At 34.6% G+C, this 15678-nt stretch overlaps 1 pseudogene; it reads left to right on the top strand.

The window, feature by feature from the left end:
- The first annotated feature begins 894 nt into the window (after nt 1-894).
- On the top strand, nt 895-15451 carry LOC146888806 (uncharacterized; annotated as a pseudogene).
- The last annotated feature ends 227 nt before the right edge of the window (nt 15452-15678 follow it).

Genomic DNA, 15678 nt, shown 5'->3' with positions numbered 1-15678 from the left:
TTCCTTATCCACTAATCTCATCAGTATAACTGTAGTTTAAAAACAAATCTGAAATCAATTTGAAAATTATGCATCACTGAATCAAGAAGAGATTTTTCTTAGAGATTGAGATACATAGAGTTCTTGCATTCTTGGGAGATCATTCGATTGGGCATTCAAGAAGATTGATGATGGATTCAATCTTGGATGGTCAAGCCTGACATTACGATTGAGTGTCACATTTGTACATTCATTAGGTGTATTCATTCCTTTCTTTTCTTTTGAATTGTATTTCTGTTCACTGTTAATTCACTGTGTGAGTGAAGGCCTAGTTGCAATTGTGTGGAGGCATTGCATCTAGGGGGAGTTCTTGATTTGTAGATCAAGTTCTTAGGTCTTTAGGGTCTTGAATTATATAGGTGACACTAGTGCAGAAAGGGTATTTGACAGTGGTTATTTTACTATTCTGCCCCAGTTCTAGAACCGGGGCATATAAGGCCGAGGCAAAAAAGGGTAAGCTTATTGCCTCGGGTGTTACTCGAGGCAGAAAACCCCCTTTTTGCCTCGGTTCTGCAAAGAATCGAGGGCATATACTTCCTCTTTTTGCTACTGTAACGCCACCATAACAACCACCACCACCACCACCACTGTAAGAAGTCCTTCAATAAAGGCGGTGTCGAAGGCCAAGCCAGTCCTTTATTATTGTCCAAAACCAAGTCAATGGGCTCGAAAATCACCGAACAAACCTACCCCAAAGTGACGTGCACCGGTCAGATCAAGGTCCGGTCTAAAACGATGACGTGCAAGAGTTGGCAATCGATGATGGAATAAATAGAGAAGTGGAACACGTTTTCAAAATGAAAAAAAGGGGAACGCATTTTCAACTTACCCTTTGCGAGAAATGGTAGCACGACAATGGCTGGAAGTGGGGAAGAAGGCACCGTAGAGGCTCGTCAAAGTAGTGGCCGCGTTCGTCGGAGTAGAATAGTGGCACTATGGTGGATGCTGGTTTCCGAGAGAGAGAAGAGAGAATGGAAGTTGGAGGCGCGGGGAATAAGAAGAATAGTGAAATGGGTTCACGATTTGAACCCTAATTAAAGGATATGGCCTCAGTTCAATTTTTAATTGAGGCAAAAAACCCTTTTTGGCACTGGTTCAATTTCATCCGAGGCTAAATATAACCATAATGGCATTTTTGAAATACGGGTCAACGTTTTGGCCTCGGTTCAATTTTTCAACGAGGCAGAAAACCCTTTTTGGCACCGGTTCAATTTCACCAGAGGCCAAATATAACCATAGTGGCATTTCTAAAATATTGGCCAACTTTTTGGCACCAATTTTCTTATAACCGAAGCAGAAAGGCGTTTTCTGCTTCGGGTATAAGTTGAACCGAGGTATAAAACTTGGAAAAAATTACAAATAATGCCAGTGCACCATTTTATGCTTTGGTTAAGCGACAACTGAGGCCTATAACGCAAGTTAAAAAGCCAAAACTGCACTAGTGTTTGAACCCTATTTTCCCAATTCCCGATTCATGTTCAATACGGAAACTCTTCTCAAGTTTGCACATCGTTTAATCATCACGAAAACACCACCAATGGCATTCAACAACAAATATATATCATTACATAGTCATACAAACACAACACTTTGCAGGGGATTTTAAAGCATCACAATTTCATTGAACAACAGCCAAAACACACAAATCGTCATCGCGTCACCTGGCGTGTGTTCATCGCTCTAGGCGGTTCATAGCAGAACTCAGAAACTGGGTCAAAAATGAGGCATCGCCTAGAAGGCCTTACAACGCCGCCAGGCGGTTTCTGGGCAGAAACCTAGAAAGTACAAAAATTTACCCAATAAAGGGAATTTTTCATGCAATTAGTTCATGGCAATGCACATACATCATACGCAGATTAACGACAGGTAAGAGCAGCTCTCCTTACTTGGTAATCCCCGCTTCAATTGGAAATCCCAAGATTACTTTGTGATCTACAAGAGTCCTCCTTTGCCCGCCCACTAATCTAGCCCTCACGCTCTATCTCTATGTCGCAGATGGTTTTTCTGAACACCTCCTCTCACAATTCACCCAAAATGGCAGTTTACACACTCATAATGCTCCTTTTTATCATAATTACTAGCGTAATAATTTCCATTTACTCTCCCAAACGAAAATTTAATTAAAAGAGGTTTGATGGCTATTCATTAGTCATTAACAAGGGGTTTCTCAGCCCTCTCCATCTGCACCCTCTAATGGCTAGGGTTTTTTACCCTTCCCATCCATGCAAAAAACATAATTTAGCAAAAAGGAATTTGTTTCACATCAGTCAAGGTTTGAACACAGAACCACACAATTGCCAAGTCAATACACATCCAAATCAACCAATACATGTTTAATGATAATTCTTACTCATTAAGAATATAATATCACACACCATGGTCAAACATAATATTAAAATAATAAAACAATTAAATAAGCATAATAATAACATAGTAACAGGACTCAAACCCAAGTCCTTTCAACATGACCAAGTACTCTCAACCACTTGAGCTAATACTGTCCCTTGTCATAATTCCTCACATTAAATGCCATAAATATTCCTTACTCGCATTTGTATTAAATAATTATTTATTTAATTATTTAATTTTCTCGGATCTTATAGACTAGATGTAGATTCATCTTGAATCGAACCAATATAAAACTTGTTGTGTTTTCTTGTTTCTTTCATCTTTTATGAGATTCCTAATTCATTGAATCAGCCCATTAACATAGAATTGAAAAAATGGTTATTGAGTATATAAAGATTAAAGAAAATTTTCAAGATTTCCTTAAAAATAGTGAAAAATCAAATAACCAATTCACCCCCTCTTGGTTGGGTTATATTAGACATATCTATTTTAACAAAAAGAAATACATATTTTATGGAAATTTTAAGGACACACTAATTGCATCATCAATAATTAAATACAATAAATCAAGGATCACATACGAGAAAGATATGAAGTTACTAAGATAGAAGGAAAATAAGGATCACATATACATTGTATGGTTTTACATTCACACATTTATCACTATTATTAATATAAAAACTATATGAAAGAATAACTTGATCAAATTTTTCATGTCATTGCTTTGGTGCTTGTTTTAAACCATATAAAGACTTAACAAGTTTACACACTTTATTTTCTCTCCTCGACTCAACAAAGCCCTCAAGTTGTTTCAAATATATTTCCTCTTCTAACTCATCATTTAAAAAGGCAGTTTTAACATCCACTTAATGAATTTGTAAATTAAAAAAGCAAGCAAGAGCAACCAAAACTCTAAAGGTATTGACTTTTGAAACATGTGAATATGTATCAAAGAAATCTACTCCTTCTACCTGTTGGCAACTAATAACAACAATTCTTGCCTTAAATTCATCTATAGACCCACCAATCCTTAATTGTTTCCTAAAAATTCATTTACATCCAATACTTTTAAAACTAGGAGGAAAATCAATTAAAAACGAAGTTTTATTTTCTTTAAAAGATATCATTTCATTATTAATAGTTTTTTCCTAAAAGGAACATCAATAGATCTCACTACTTCACCATACAGTACCAAAGTCTTTAGCTTTTATTTTTCTTTCACTCCTCCTATGTTCATTTTGAATAATGTTATTAGCATTTTCTCTTAAAGGAAAAACAGAACTAGAACCATCATAAATGACATTACCCCTTGAAGGAAAACCAAAATTATAGGTATCATTAACAATTTTAGTCAATTTATTTTTTAAAGGAAAAACATTTTCAAAGAAAATCACATCTATAAATTCCATAATACTATTATTACAGATTTCACTCACTTCAGAATTAATAACCAAAAATCTATAAGTAGTGTATGCAAAGAATAATCAATAAAAACCCAATCAACTATTTTAATTCCTATTTTTAATTTTTTATTAAGTGATATATTAGCCTTTGCAAGACACTCCCACACTTTAAAATATTTTTAAAAAGGTTCTCTTTTCTTCCATAACTCATAAGTAGTTTTATCACAATCTTTGTAATTATATTGAGAATATAACAAAAAAAATATAAAGCTTCACCCCACATATTTTTAGGCAAACCAGAACTTGTAAGAATAATATTCACCATATCAAGCAAAATGTTCTTTTTTCTTTCAGCTACACCATTAGATTGAGGACTAAACAGAGAGTTATTTCAGGAATAATATCATGAGTTTCCCATAAAGCACTAATTTCTAAAGACATATACTTAGCCCCTTATGATAGAGGACTATCCCTAGATTCCATAAAAGACGAACTTAAAGATGAAGCTTTACAATTCAAAGGATCTATGACAAGGGTAACGAGTAAGAGATAGGAAGATCAAATATATTCAAGGCTCCTAATGCTACAAGCAATAGGAAATTCAAAAGATTTGAAGATTATGGCTTAGAGCACATTTGAAGGATAGTTTTTAGGAAAATTGGTTTATGTTTTTGGGATTTGGGCATTCTTTTATAAATTATTTTATGCTTTTATGTTTTTGAGCTCGGGCCTTCTTATAGGGTTTCCAAGTTTTCTTAAACTTATGTGCCTATATATAGAGGTACCAAAAAACTGATGTAGACACTTCTAAGTCATATTATATGCATTTGCATTATTTGAAAGAGGATTCTCTTGGTTCTAGGATTAGAACTTTGATTCTTATAAAAGATTAACATCTTTGTGGTAAATCTTCACTTAACTATGAATATGCTAGATTGTAGTGTCTTCCATCTCTGTCTTATTTCGTGTTCTTCTTTGATTTATTTTTATTGTGCCTCTTGAGGATTCAAATTCAGAAACAATTGTACTCTTTCCTGGATAGGATCGTATCATCTAGTATCTAGGCAAGGTTCTGGTTTGAAGTTCCTCTTCTATCTTATTTTTTTGTCATTTGAAATAAATAGAAAAAAAACTAAATTTTTGAATGTTTGTCTATTTTGTGTGTTTTTTTTTGAAAATTTGTTTTTCATTATTCTTAGAATTACTTTTAGGGAGTAAAACCCCTATGATTTTATCCAATTCCTTTGAGTTTTTAATTTGTCGTGTTTCTTTCATGTTCTTCGTTTAAATTGTGTATTTCTACATTTGATTTGTGGAAATTATTTGTTTTTATGTTTGGGGGTTTGCAAGTGCAATTACATTGATTTACATGAATTTGGGGGTTTAAAAGACAATTTATTTAGTTTGTTTGTGTGTTGAACTGCAAAATTAAAAAAAAAATAGTGGATCAAAGTCAAAAGAAACAAATATATATTGAAAGAAAATAAAAAAAGGAAAGTAAGGATCCAAGAAAAAAAATGATTTCAACACAAAATTTTGCTGCAATTTTATTTGTGGTTTATTAATCTATTGAATTGCAATAATTCTCTTCTTAGATTCGTCGCGTTGTCTCCTTTAACTCTTTTTGGTAGTCCTATTATTTTTTAATTTTATTATGTTGTGTCTTTAAAATTCCATGAAGTTTTGCCTAGAGTTTTGTATTTTTCTTTAATCTCTTGAGTAAAGATTTAGATCTTGCAATGTTTTTCACATTTTTTTGTTCACTCTTTGCTTAAGCTACATGAGTTCTTTGTCATGCGCTAAAGAGAATTTAAGCGGTAAAAGGCGAGAGTACATTCATGACAAAGCCTATAAGTGTGATACACAAGTGAGAATTTGAGTGAAACATTTGGAAAATTGGTGAGGTCCTGAATATATTTTATTATACTAACATTTTCTTGCACAAACTAGCAATATTGAGTGTTAACACCTCGTTTTGTCCACTTTGTTTTAAAAAATAAAATAAAACAAAATAGAATAAAAATAAATTGCTCCTAATAAATAATCCATAATAATCCAATACAATAATAGAAGATTAGTTTTAAAATTACAATAATTAAAAATATGAAAACAGAAAATAAATTATAGAGGTAAGAGGGAGATGGCATTTTGCAATGAGAGAAGATAGCTTTTACTATTATGCCTTCTGCTATGACTGTCATCGCATCTCTTAGATTCTAGGCCATCATCAAAAGCACTTTCCATCAACACCTTTTGCTGCAGAAGACAATACCGTAAAACTAGAGAAACCATAATTCTTAACCACTCTTGCAGAAAGATAGAGTCACAGAAATCACCAATAGTAGCAAAGACTAGTCTGCTCCATCAAACAGTCATTGTCATTGTCATTGCAGATTTCAGATACTAATCCATTAAAGCAATAAAATCTCTTGAAATCACGGGATTTCATCTTCTAACATCATATAAAATCATTAACTTTCTCTGTAATAAAAATCTTCTATAAAAAATGAGAGGAGATAGATGGATAAGGGGTGGGGAAAATTGGTTAGGAAGAGAACGTTCCAAAATGGAGGTCGAAGTCTAAGCTCAAACACACAATAATGACACAACAACACGACTCACAACACGAATCACACTTCCCGTTTGAAGTTGCTAATAAATAAATTTTGCCCTCATCTTGGAATGCTTTGCGTTCCATTGTGTGTTGTGTGTTCCATTGTGTGTTGTATGCTCTGCATTATAACTCTCCATTATTCTCCTATCTCTACATATTGAAATCATATGCGTTTGTTCTAGATCAGTATATCCAATATGCACTTGAGATTTGTATGTTCAAAATTCCTTAAAAATAAGTATGTGAAATAAAATTTTGAATGCCTTTATTTTTAGAGGTCATAAAATTTCATACTTACCATCTAGAATAACTCTAGTCATAGTTGAAAATGATCCCTTTCGAATCGTATCCGATAGGTCTCAAATTTGTATTGTGACCATCCCAAAAACGCATATGAACCACGCTGGAGCAGAATCTAAGTCGTTCCCTTTGGAAATCGCACCTAAACCCTTTCCGGTAGACCATCAACCTCTAGTCACATCTAAGACTACGTTCCATTCTCCTTCACATCCGCGTTTGAACTGTCCCGGACAGCTTCACACAACCCCTGCAACTAGCGTTTTCTCCCTTTTCGTAGACTTCCCTACAATATTCGAAATAAGTTTGTTCCTTCATTTGGCAGATTCAGGCTTCAAGCCACTCCCTCTCACAACACGGGCCATCCTTGAAGTCAAGCCCAATCCTTTCATTTTCTCCCATTTTGTTATGGTTTCTTTTCCTTTTTTTCCTTTTTTTTTTCTTTTTTCTTATCTATAATATATAAATTTGATGCATCGATTAGTTAAATTCTATTAGTATATTAACCTTCATAACAATCTAGACTTTGGAAACATGCATTTTGTTTCATTCTATAATTATAAAGTAAAACTTTAATAATAATAATTATATGTCTTATGTAATTATAGTAAAATCACCTAATATATTTTATATTAGTTATTTAAATATATATTCAAAATTTTTAAATTATTTTAAAATTATTCAAAATTATTCTATTGATCTTTTTTATAAGGTTATTTTTTATTTTTTATTTTAAACCACTTTAGACGCACTTCTAATTTGGTTATTTCTATTTTAGACCACTTTGGATGCACTTCTAATTTGGTCATCTTAAAATTATCCAAAATTATTTTATTGATACTTTTTATAAGGTTATTTTTATTTTAAACCGCTTTAGATGCACTTCTAATTTGGTTATTTTTATTTTAGACCACTTTGGATGCACTTCTAATTTGGTCATTTTAAAATTATTCAAAATTATTTTATTGATACTTTTTAAGGTTATTTTTATTCTTTTATTTTAAACCATTTTAGATGCACTTCTAATTTGGTTGTCCCTATTTTAGACCACTTTGGATGTACTTCTAATTTGGTCACCTTAAAATTATTTAAATTTTTTTTTACAATTTTAAGAGATTTTTCATTTATTACAAATTTGTAACGACTTTATATGCACTTTTAATTTGGTTAATTTATTTAAACCTTTTTACAACCACTTTAGATGCACTTCTAATTTGGTTATCTAAAATTGTTTGAAACCCTTTTTATTTTTTTATATATCACAAAATATTATTTATACCCGCAAATATTTTCAACAAGAACTACGTAACTCTAAATCTCCATTGCACTTGGAGATACGTAGGGGCAGGGTATCATCCTTGTCGAGCTAAATAAATAGAAAAATATTGTTATTTTGTTATAATAATATTTTTTTTTAGAAAGTTTTTCTTTTTTTTGTTTGAGGTGAAATAAGTTTTCTTAAGTTAAATAATTTCCTCATTTAATTATAGGCAACCGTCTTAGGACGGACATTGTGGGGTACTAATACCTTTCTACGCGTAACCGACTTACGAATCCATTTTGGTTTTTAGGACTAATTCTCTTTTAAAAGGTTTTTTCTAATATTTCCCTTGAATAAATATTGGTGGCGACTCTATTAAAATCGTTTTTTTAAATGATGGAAAGCGATCCCGTCGTGATTCCAATTGCGACACATGACGACTCCATTGGGGACTACTAGTCAAGCCTAACAAGATTAAATGTAGAAATTAGATAAATTTTATTCCATCTCTTACTTTTTGTTATTTTATCATATGTTAGTTTTTCTTACACTTGTCTTTGTTTATTTTAACTATTGATCTTTTAATTTCATTTGAATATCACCTATAATGAGAAACATGTCTATATTGTATTATTTTGTTGTTTGGATTGCATGTGATAGTTTAGGGTTACTCCACACACACAACACTCACATTTACACACACTTGGGAGTGAGGTCTTATACCCGGACCTGAGTGAAACTTAGGGAGTGAGAGACAATTAGTGGTGCCATTTTGGATGCACTTCTAATCTGGTTGTCATGAAAGTCTCAACTAGAACGTGGCTCTTTCATTGGTGCCTATACTTTGGATGCATGTTTTGAAATAAGTAATGAGCTCTAGAAACCAAAGGATTGTTTAGACATAACCACTTATTGGAGAGGCTTACTTTAGAGTAACCATTAGATATGTAGGGTAGATGTCCTCCAGTCTTATATGCACTCAAGTAAGACACTATGGGGAATCCAATTTTATCCTCATCCTTCTTTTCAGTTTAACTATTCCTTGCACTTTGCATCATCATTTCATTTTATTTTATTTTTTTCTTTTTAATAGACAATGAAAAATATATTTTGAAAAATAATAAGGATGTAACCTCACTTTTATTTTCATGCGGTTTGCTTAGTTGTCATATCATGTCCACATGCATACATTTATCATAGAAGTTGTCATTCATGTGTTGTTTATTTATTTTTATTTTTATTATGTTTTGTTTTTGCATTAGGCTTATTTGAGAATCGTGAAAGTCAAGTTTGATCTAAAGTATCTTTGAAAAAACAAGTCATGGGATCAAGTTGTGAGACTAAAGGGACAATTTCAGTGAGAGTCAAGATGACAAATGTTAAATTTCTTCAACCCTTTAGCAGTTTAGTGAAAGGCACTAAGCGGGTAACCTTTTCAAAGAAATATGGGAGTATACTAAACCTTTTGGAGTTAAATGTACAAGTAGAGGCTATCTCAACATTAGCATAGTTCTACGACCATCCTATGAGATGTTTCACTTTTCAGAACTTTCGATTGGCACCAACATTAGAGGAGTAAGAACGAATTTTAGGGATTTCATTAAAGGACACAAAACCTTACTATTATCAAGGGCATTATCCTTCTATGAAAAAGATGGCAAACCTCTTGAGGGTTCAAGAGAGAGAGAGTTAAAAGAGAAAAAGTTATGTAGAAATAGCGTAGATGGATTTACCCAAATGTACTTGGTAAAAAGGATGAAAACCTTGTCTGAAGAGAATGATTGGGTCGATTTTACAGAGATTTTGGCACTCATTAGTTGTGGAATTGTTCTCTTTCCACAACTTAATGATTACATAGATTTTGTCGCCATTGATGTGTTTTTAGCTCTTCGAGATAGAGGAGAGAATACCATGACAATTGTATTGGCAAATACATATTGGCAAATACATATTGTGCTCTCAACCATTGGCAAATACCTCCAACAACAATTAGAAGGAGTAGTCACTGAATATAAATAGAGGCTTGAGATTGAGAGGCAAAATAGGCAAAAGGCTGAACATGCAGCGATCGTTCATCAAGAAGATTGGGGGAAAGAAAGACAAAAAGCACAGGAGTTTATTGGCTGCATCGAAAGGAAAGACTCTTCTTTGAAGATCTTATGGCAAAGATCCTATTCTGGAAGGATGAGCTACGAAAGTCAACAAACAAAGATCATATAAAAATATTGGAAGATGATAGTGCATTTTGGAAAGATCGCTACTTGAAGTTGGCATGGCTAGTTAACTAGGCTATTATTGAAATCCCAAAAGGTCTTAGGGCAGCTGATGGAGCAACAAACCCACTATTTACTCTGATTGGAATTTGTAGTTTTCTTGAACATTGTAAGGAGTTGATGGAAAAATTGAAAAGTATGGCTGTAATTTATGAAGAAGTGAAAGTATGGATACAATGTAATTCTCACTAATCATGAATGAAATTTTCTTGTCCACTTCTTTACTCCAAATAAAAAGTATTTCACCTTAAGATACTTGTGATCAATTAACAATTCACGATTCTTTATTACCAAACAATATGTTAAGAACAATAAAAAAAATTCATTCTCTTTTTTTATGTCATACTCATATCATGATTCATCACAGAAAATAATTAGGCCAGTAAAGAAAACATTCCCACGACACCCTTATGGGACATGCGCCAAGACCAAGATCATAGAGGGAGTTGTAGATGACCTAGAACAACAACGTGAGGAGTTTATAGAAGAGATGAATCAAATGAAGGAGAAAATGAACAAGATGATGGAGATGCTATAATCGTTGAAGGATGCAAATGGGAATTCATCGGACGAACCTCAAACCACCCCTTCTTATCCACCTGGATTTACTCCATCCCCGCAAGTTAATCCTAATCCTCCATTTCCTCCATATGGCCTTCCGCCCGGTTACACACCACCCTTGGCCACCACTGCACCAGAAGTCAACAATCATGCCTCCGCTTCAAACCCTACTCAAGGTCCTCCCATCAGCCACATTCCTTCTACAAACATTGATCCTCCCTTGTCAGGTTTGCCACACCAAACAAATGACCCAAACTTTGACACCACTGGATTGCAAATTCCAATTCATCCTTCCACCGGTGCACCTTACAATCTTGAGTATACACAACCATACAATGTCATTCCTGAAGGCATTCTGAATCACCAAAAGCTAAATTCACCACCCACCATCACCATGCATCATAAACAACTCGAAGATAGCCAGTCTAAGGATAAATTGCAATCCCTAGAAGACAGATAGAAAGCTATTGAGGGATTTGATTATTATAGGTTCAATGTTGTTGATTTGTGTTTGGTTCCAGATGTTGTAGTCCCACCTAAATTTAAAGTTCCTAAGTTTGATAAGTACAAGAGAGACACGTGTCCAAAGAATCATCTCACTATGTATTGTAAAAAGATGGCCTCATGCGCACATGATGACAAACTGTTAATTCATTTCTTTCAAGAAAGCCTTGTGGGAGCGGCCTTAAGTTGGTACATGAACTTAGAGCGAGGACGAATACATACATGGAAAGACTTGGTAGAAACCTTTTTGAGGTAATACAAGTATAACATGGATATGACCCCAGATCGAACCCAATTGCAGAACATGAGCAAAAAAGATGGTGAAACTTTTAAAGAATATGCTCAACGTTGGAGAGGGGTAGCCACTCAAGTACAACCTCCTTTGTCTAAAAAAGAAGTGGTTACGATGTTCATTGATACACTCTAATCACCTTTTTATGACAAGATGATTGGTAACGTATCATCGAATTTCTCAGACCTAATTGTGATTGGAGAAATGATTGAAATGGGAATAAAGAAAGGGAAGATTGTCAACATGACAAACGGACCAACAAGTGCAAAGAGACCTTCATTACCTGCCGATAAGAAGAAATGGGGAGAAGCAAATGTAGTTATGTCAATGCCAATTATGCCCGATTATAACCACATCCCTTACATGCCAAATTTTCGACCCCAATTCATGTTCAACCTACAAATAACCTCAGTATCTCAAATACCCTACCAACCACCTTGTCAACCCGGAATGATGTATCGACCACCACCACTACCACAAATTCTGACATCTACTTCCTGCAAATAAATCCTCTAGGTCCCTCGTACCAAAATGTCAATATTGGTCAAAAGAAAGGGAACAATCGTCCAAGAACATTAACTCCCATACCCATGACTTATACTGAACTCCTCCCACAGTTGGTCAACCCTCCTTAGTTGTTCATTTTCCCTTAAAACCAATGGAACCACCCTACCCAAAGGGTTATGATCCAAATGCCAAATGTGATTACCATGCTGCAGTGTTGGGCATTCGACAGAAAGGTGTTGGGGTCTGAAGCATAAAGTACAAGACCTGATAGATCAAGGGTTGATAAATTTCCAAGAAGAACAACCTAGTGTTGGAAGTAATTCGCTTCCAAGTCACGAAATTCGATCAATAAATGTCATTGAAGGGCGACCTAACCAACTTATCAGAGAAGTGGAGAAAGTTAAAACTCCCTTGCAAGTCATCTTTTTAAAGTTGTGCCAATTCAAGATGATTGAAGGTGAAGTCTTTGGGGAAGAAATGTGTGGTTTTCATTCAGAAGTTGAGCACCATATTGAGGAATGTGATGAATTTAAACAATTATTGCAAGGGCTCATAGACTCAAACTTAGTCCAAATATGTCATCTACAAGTAGAAAATAATGTGTTAGAAACTCAATCAAAAGAAAGTCCAAAAGTTACTCCTTTGAAACCCCTGGTCATTCATTTCTCTAAAAATATATTTTTTCCAACGTCGCCGACTCCGAAGCCCATTACTTTGAAGATCCCGACACCATTTCCCTACAAAAGTGATAAAGCAATACCATGGAATTATGGTGTAACCGTGCATACTGGTGACAACATTAATGAACGAGGGGCAAAAGACTTTGATGTTGAGAACACTGTAGTTACAAATATCGTAGGGGTAGGCAGAATGACACGTAGTGGTAAAGATATACCCCTGATGAATTGAGAAAAGAAAACTCAGTAAAAGACCCAAGGATAAAAGAAAAAGGGGTGACATGAATATAGTTTAGACAATGTGAGGGTGATAGTTTTGGTGGAGCAAAAGAAGTGTCAAATGAAGAAGCTTCAAAATTTCTCAAGTTCATTCGACAAAGTGGGTATCAACTTATTGATCAATTGAACCATACTCCAGCAAGGGTTTCCCTCCTTTCTCTATTGATGAACTCTGAAAGCCATAGAAAGTTGTTAATGAGGATTTTAAATGAAGCACATGTGTCACATGACATTACGTTAGACTAATTTGGGGTATTATTACCAATATCACCGCTAATAATTATCTCATCTTCACCAATGATGAAATCCCAACTGATGGAAAAGGACATAACAAAGCTTTGCACACCTCTGTAAAATGTATGGATCATGTCATAGCCAGAGTTTTGATCGACAATGGATCCTCGTTGAATGTGATGCCTAAGTCAACATTGGATCGACTATCGTTTGACGATACTCACATGAAACCAAGTTCTATTATTGTGAGAGCTTTTGATGGATCACGTAAAGAAATTATGCGAGAAATTGATATCCCTATTCAGATAGGCCCTTTCACTTTTGAAGTAGTTTTCCAAGTCATGGATATCAAACCAACTTATAGTTGCCTTTTAGGTAGGCAATGGATTCATTCAGCAGGTGTAGTCCCTTCCACTTTACATCAGAAGTTGAAATTTGTGGTGAATGACAAGCTAGTGATTGTTTCAAGCGAAGAAGATATGTTAGTGAGTAGCCCAAACCCCACTCGTTACATTGAAGCAACTGAAGAAGCTCTTGAAACATCTTTTCAATCTTTGGAAGTAATTAGTACTGCTTATGTGGAGCCTCCAACCAGGGGGCAAAATTCTCATGAGCAATAATTATGGTTGTGAAAGTAATGTTGAATGAGAGGTATTAGCCAGGAAATGGATTAGGAAAAAGTCTGAATGGAATTGTCAAGTTCGTAGAGCTACCAGAGAACAAGTATCGATGTGGTCTGGGCTATAAACTCACTGAAGTTGATAAAAGAAGGATAGCAAAAGAGAAAAGGGAGATGAGGTTGGCACACCTGACAAATTATGAACTGAGGATCGAGAAAATTCCCATTTGCAACCTTTATCATAGTTTTCGAAGTGGAGAACTAGAGCATACCGATCAGGTGGCTATGACTAAAGAAGCTCAAGATGATGATAATTGTACCAACTTGGTGTACCCTTGCAACTCCTATGAAGAGCTTTAGAACTGGGAGATCATCAAATTTCCTATGGTTTTTAATTCGCTTTCAATGTAATTGTAATGCAAACTCTTAGATTATGCCCTATCTTTATTTAGCTTTTGGAATGGGCTTGCATGTTACTTTTTGGTATAACTGATGAATGGGACGTACTTTGATGCTTTCTAATTATCCATTTTAGTCCTTATCTATTTTCCCTTTTCCTTAATTTTCTCCCTTTATCTTCAATGTTTCCCCTTCATTCATTCCATGTTAATATGCAATTGTAGATATGAAAATAACCACACTGAAAATAACAATGTTAATTTCTCATGCTATAATTTTGATCATACTATCCACGAAGCTGATAAGAATGACGATGACTTAGAAATTCCTCTTGAGTTGAAAACATTGGTGGATCAAGGGAATCAAGTCATGATGCCCCATAAGGAAGAAATTGAAATGATCAATCGTGGGAGTGAAAATGACAAGAAGGAAGTGAAAGTCGACACTACTATTAAAGGAAGTGAGAGAGATCGATTACTTGAGCTTTTGATGGAGTATGTTGATGTTTTTGCATGGTCACATCAGGACATGCCTAGCCTAGATCCAAACATAGTTGAGCACAAGTTGCCTTTGAAGCCAGAATGTCCACCAGTAAAGCAAAAATTAAGACGAATGAAGCCAAAGGTGTCATTAAAGATTAAGGAAGAGGTGAAAAAACAACTTGACACAAGATTCCTTGCAGTAGCTAAATACCCTCAATGGGTTACCAACATAGTGCCTGTCCCAAAGAAAGACGGGAAAGTAAGAATGTGTGTTGACTATCGTGATCTAAATAAGGCTAGTCCTAAGGACGATTTCCCTTTACCACACATAGATGTGTTAGTTGATAATATGGCAAAGCACTCATTCTTCTCCTTCATGGATGGTTTCTCAGGGTATAATCAAATCAAGATGGTGCCTGAAGATGTTGAAAAACCCACATTCATCACACCACGGGGAACATTTTGCTACAAAGTAATGCCATTTGGGTTGAAAAATGTTGGGGCAACATACCAAATGGCAATGGAAACTTTGTTCCATGATATGATGCATAGAGATATTGAGGTGTATGTTGACAATATGATAGCCAAATCAAAGACAAAGGAAGAACATAGGGTCAATTTAAAGAAGTTGTTTGATCGCCTGAGAAAGTATAAACTTTGACTAAACCCATCTAAATGCACTTTCGACGTAAAATCAGGAAAATTGCTAGGATTTATTGTTAGTGAAAGAGGAATAGAAGTGGATCTGGACAAAGTACGAGCCATAATAGAAATGTCACCCCCAATACAGAAAAGGAGGTTCGTGGTTTCTTAGGAAGATTGAATTACATAGCTCGGTTTATATCTCAGTTAACCGCTACTTGTAATCCAATCTTTAAGCTATTACGA

Source organism: Vigna unguiculata, chromosome 1, assembly GCF_037176805.1.
Source record: "Vigna unguiculata cultivar grain cowpea cultivar isolate G323 ecotype 2 chromosome 1, ASM3717680v1, whole genome shotgun sequence".
Taxonomy (NCBI): Eukaryota; Viridiplantae; Streptophyta; class Magnoliopsida; order Fabales; family Fabaceae; genus Vigna; species Vigna unguiculata.
The sequence above is the reverse complement of the archived record's forward strand: the minus strand, read 5'-3'. Positions and strand labels throughout refer to the sequence as shown.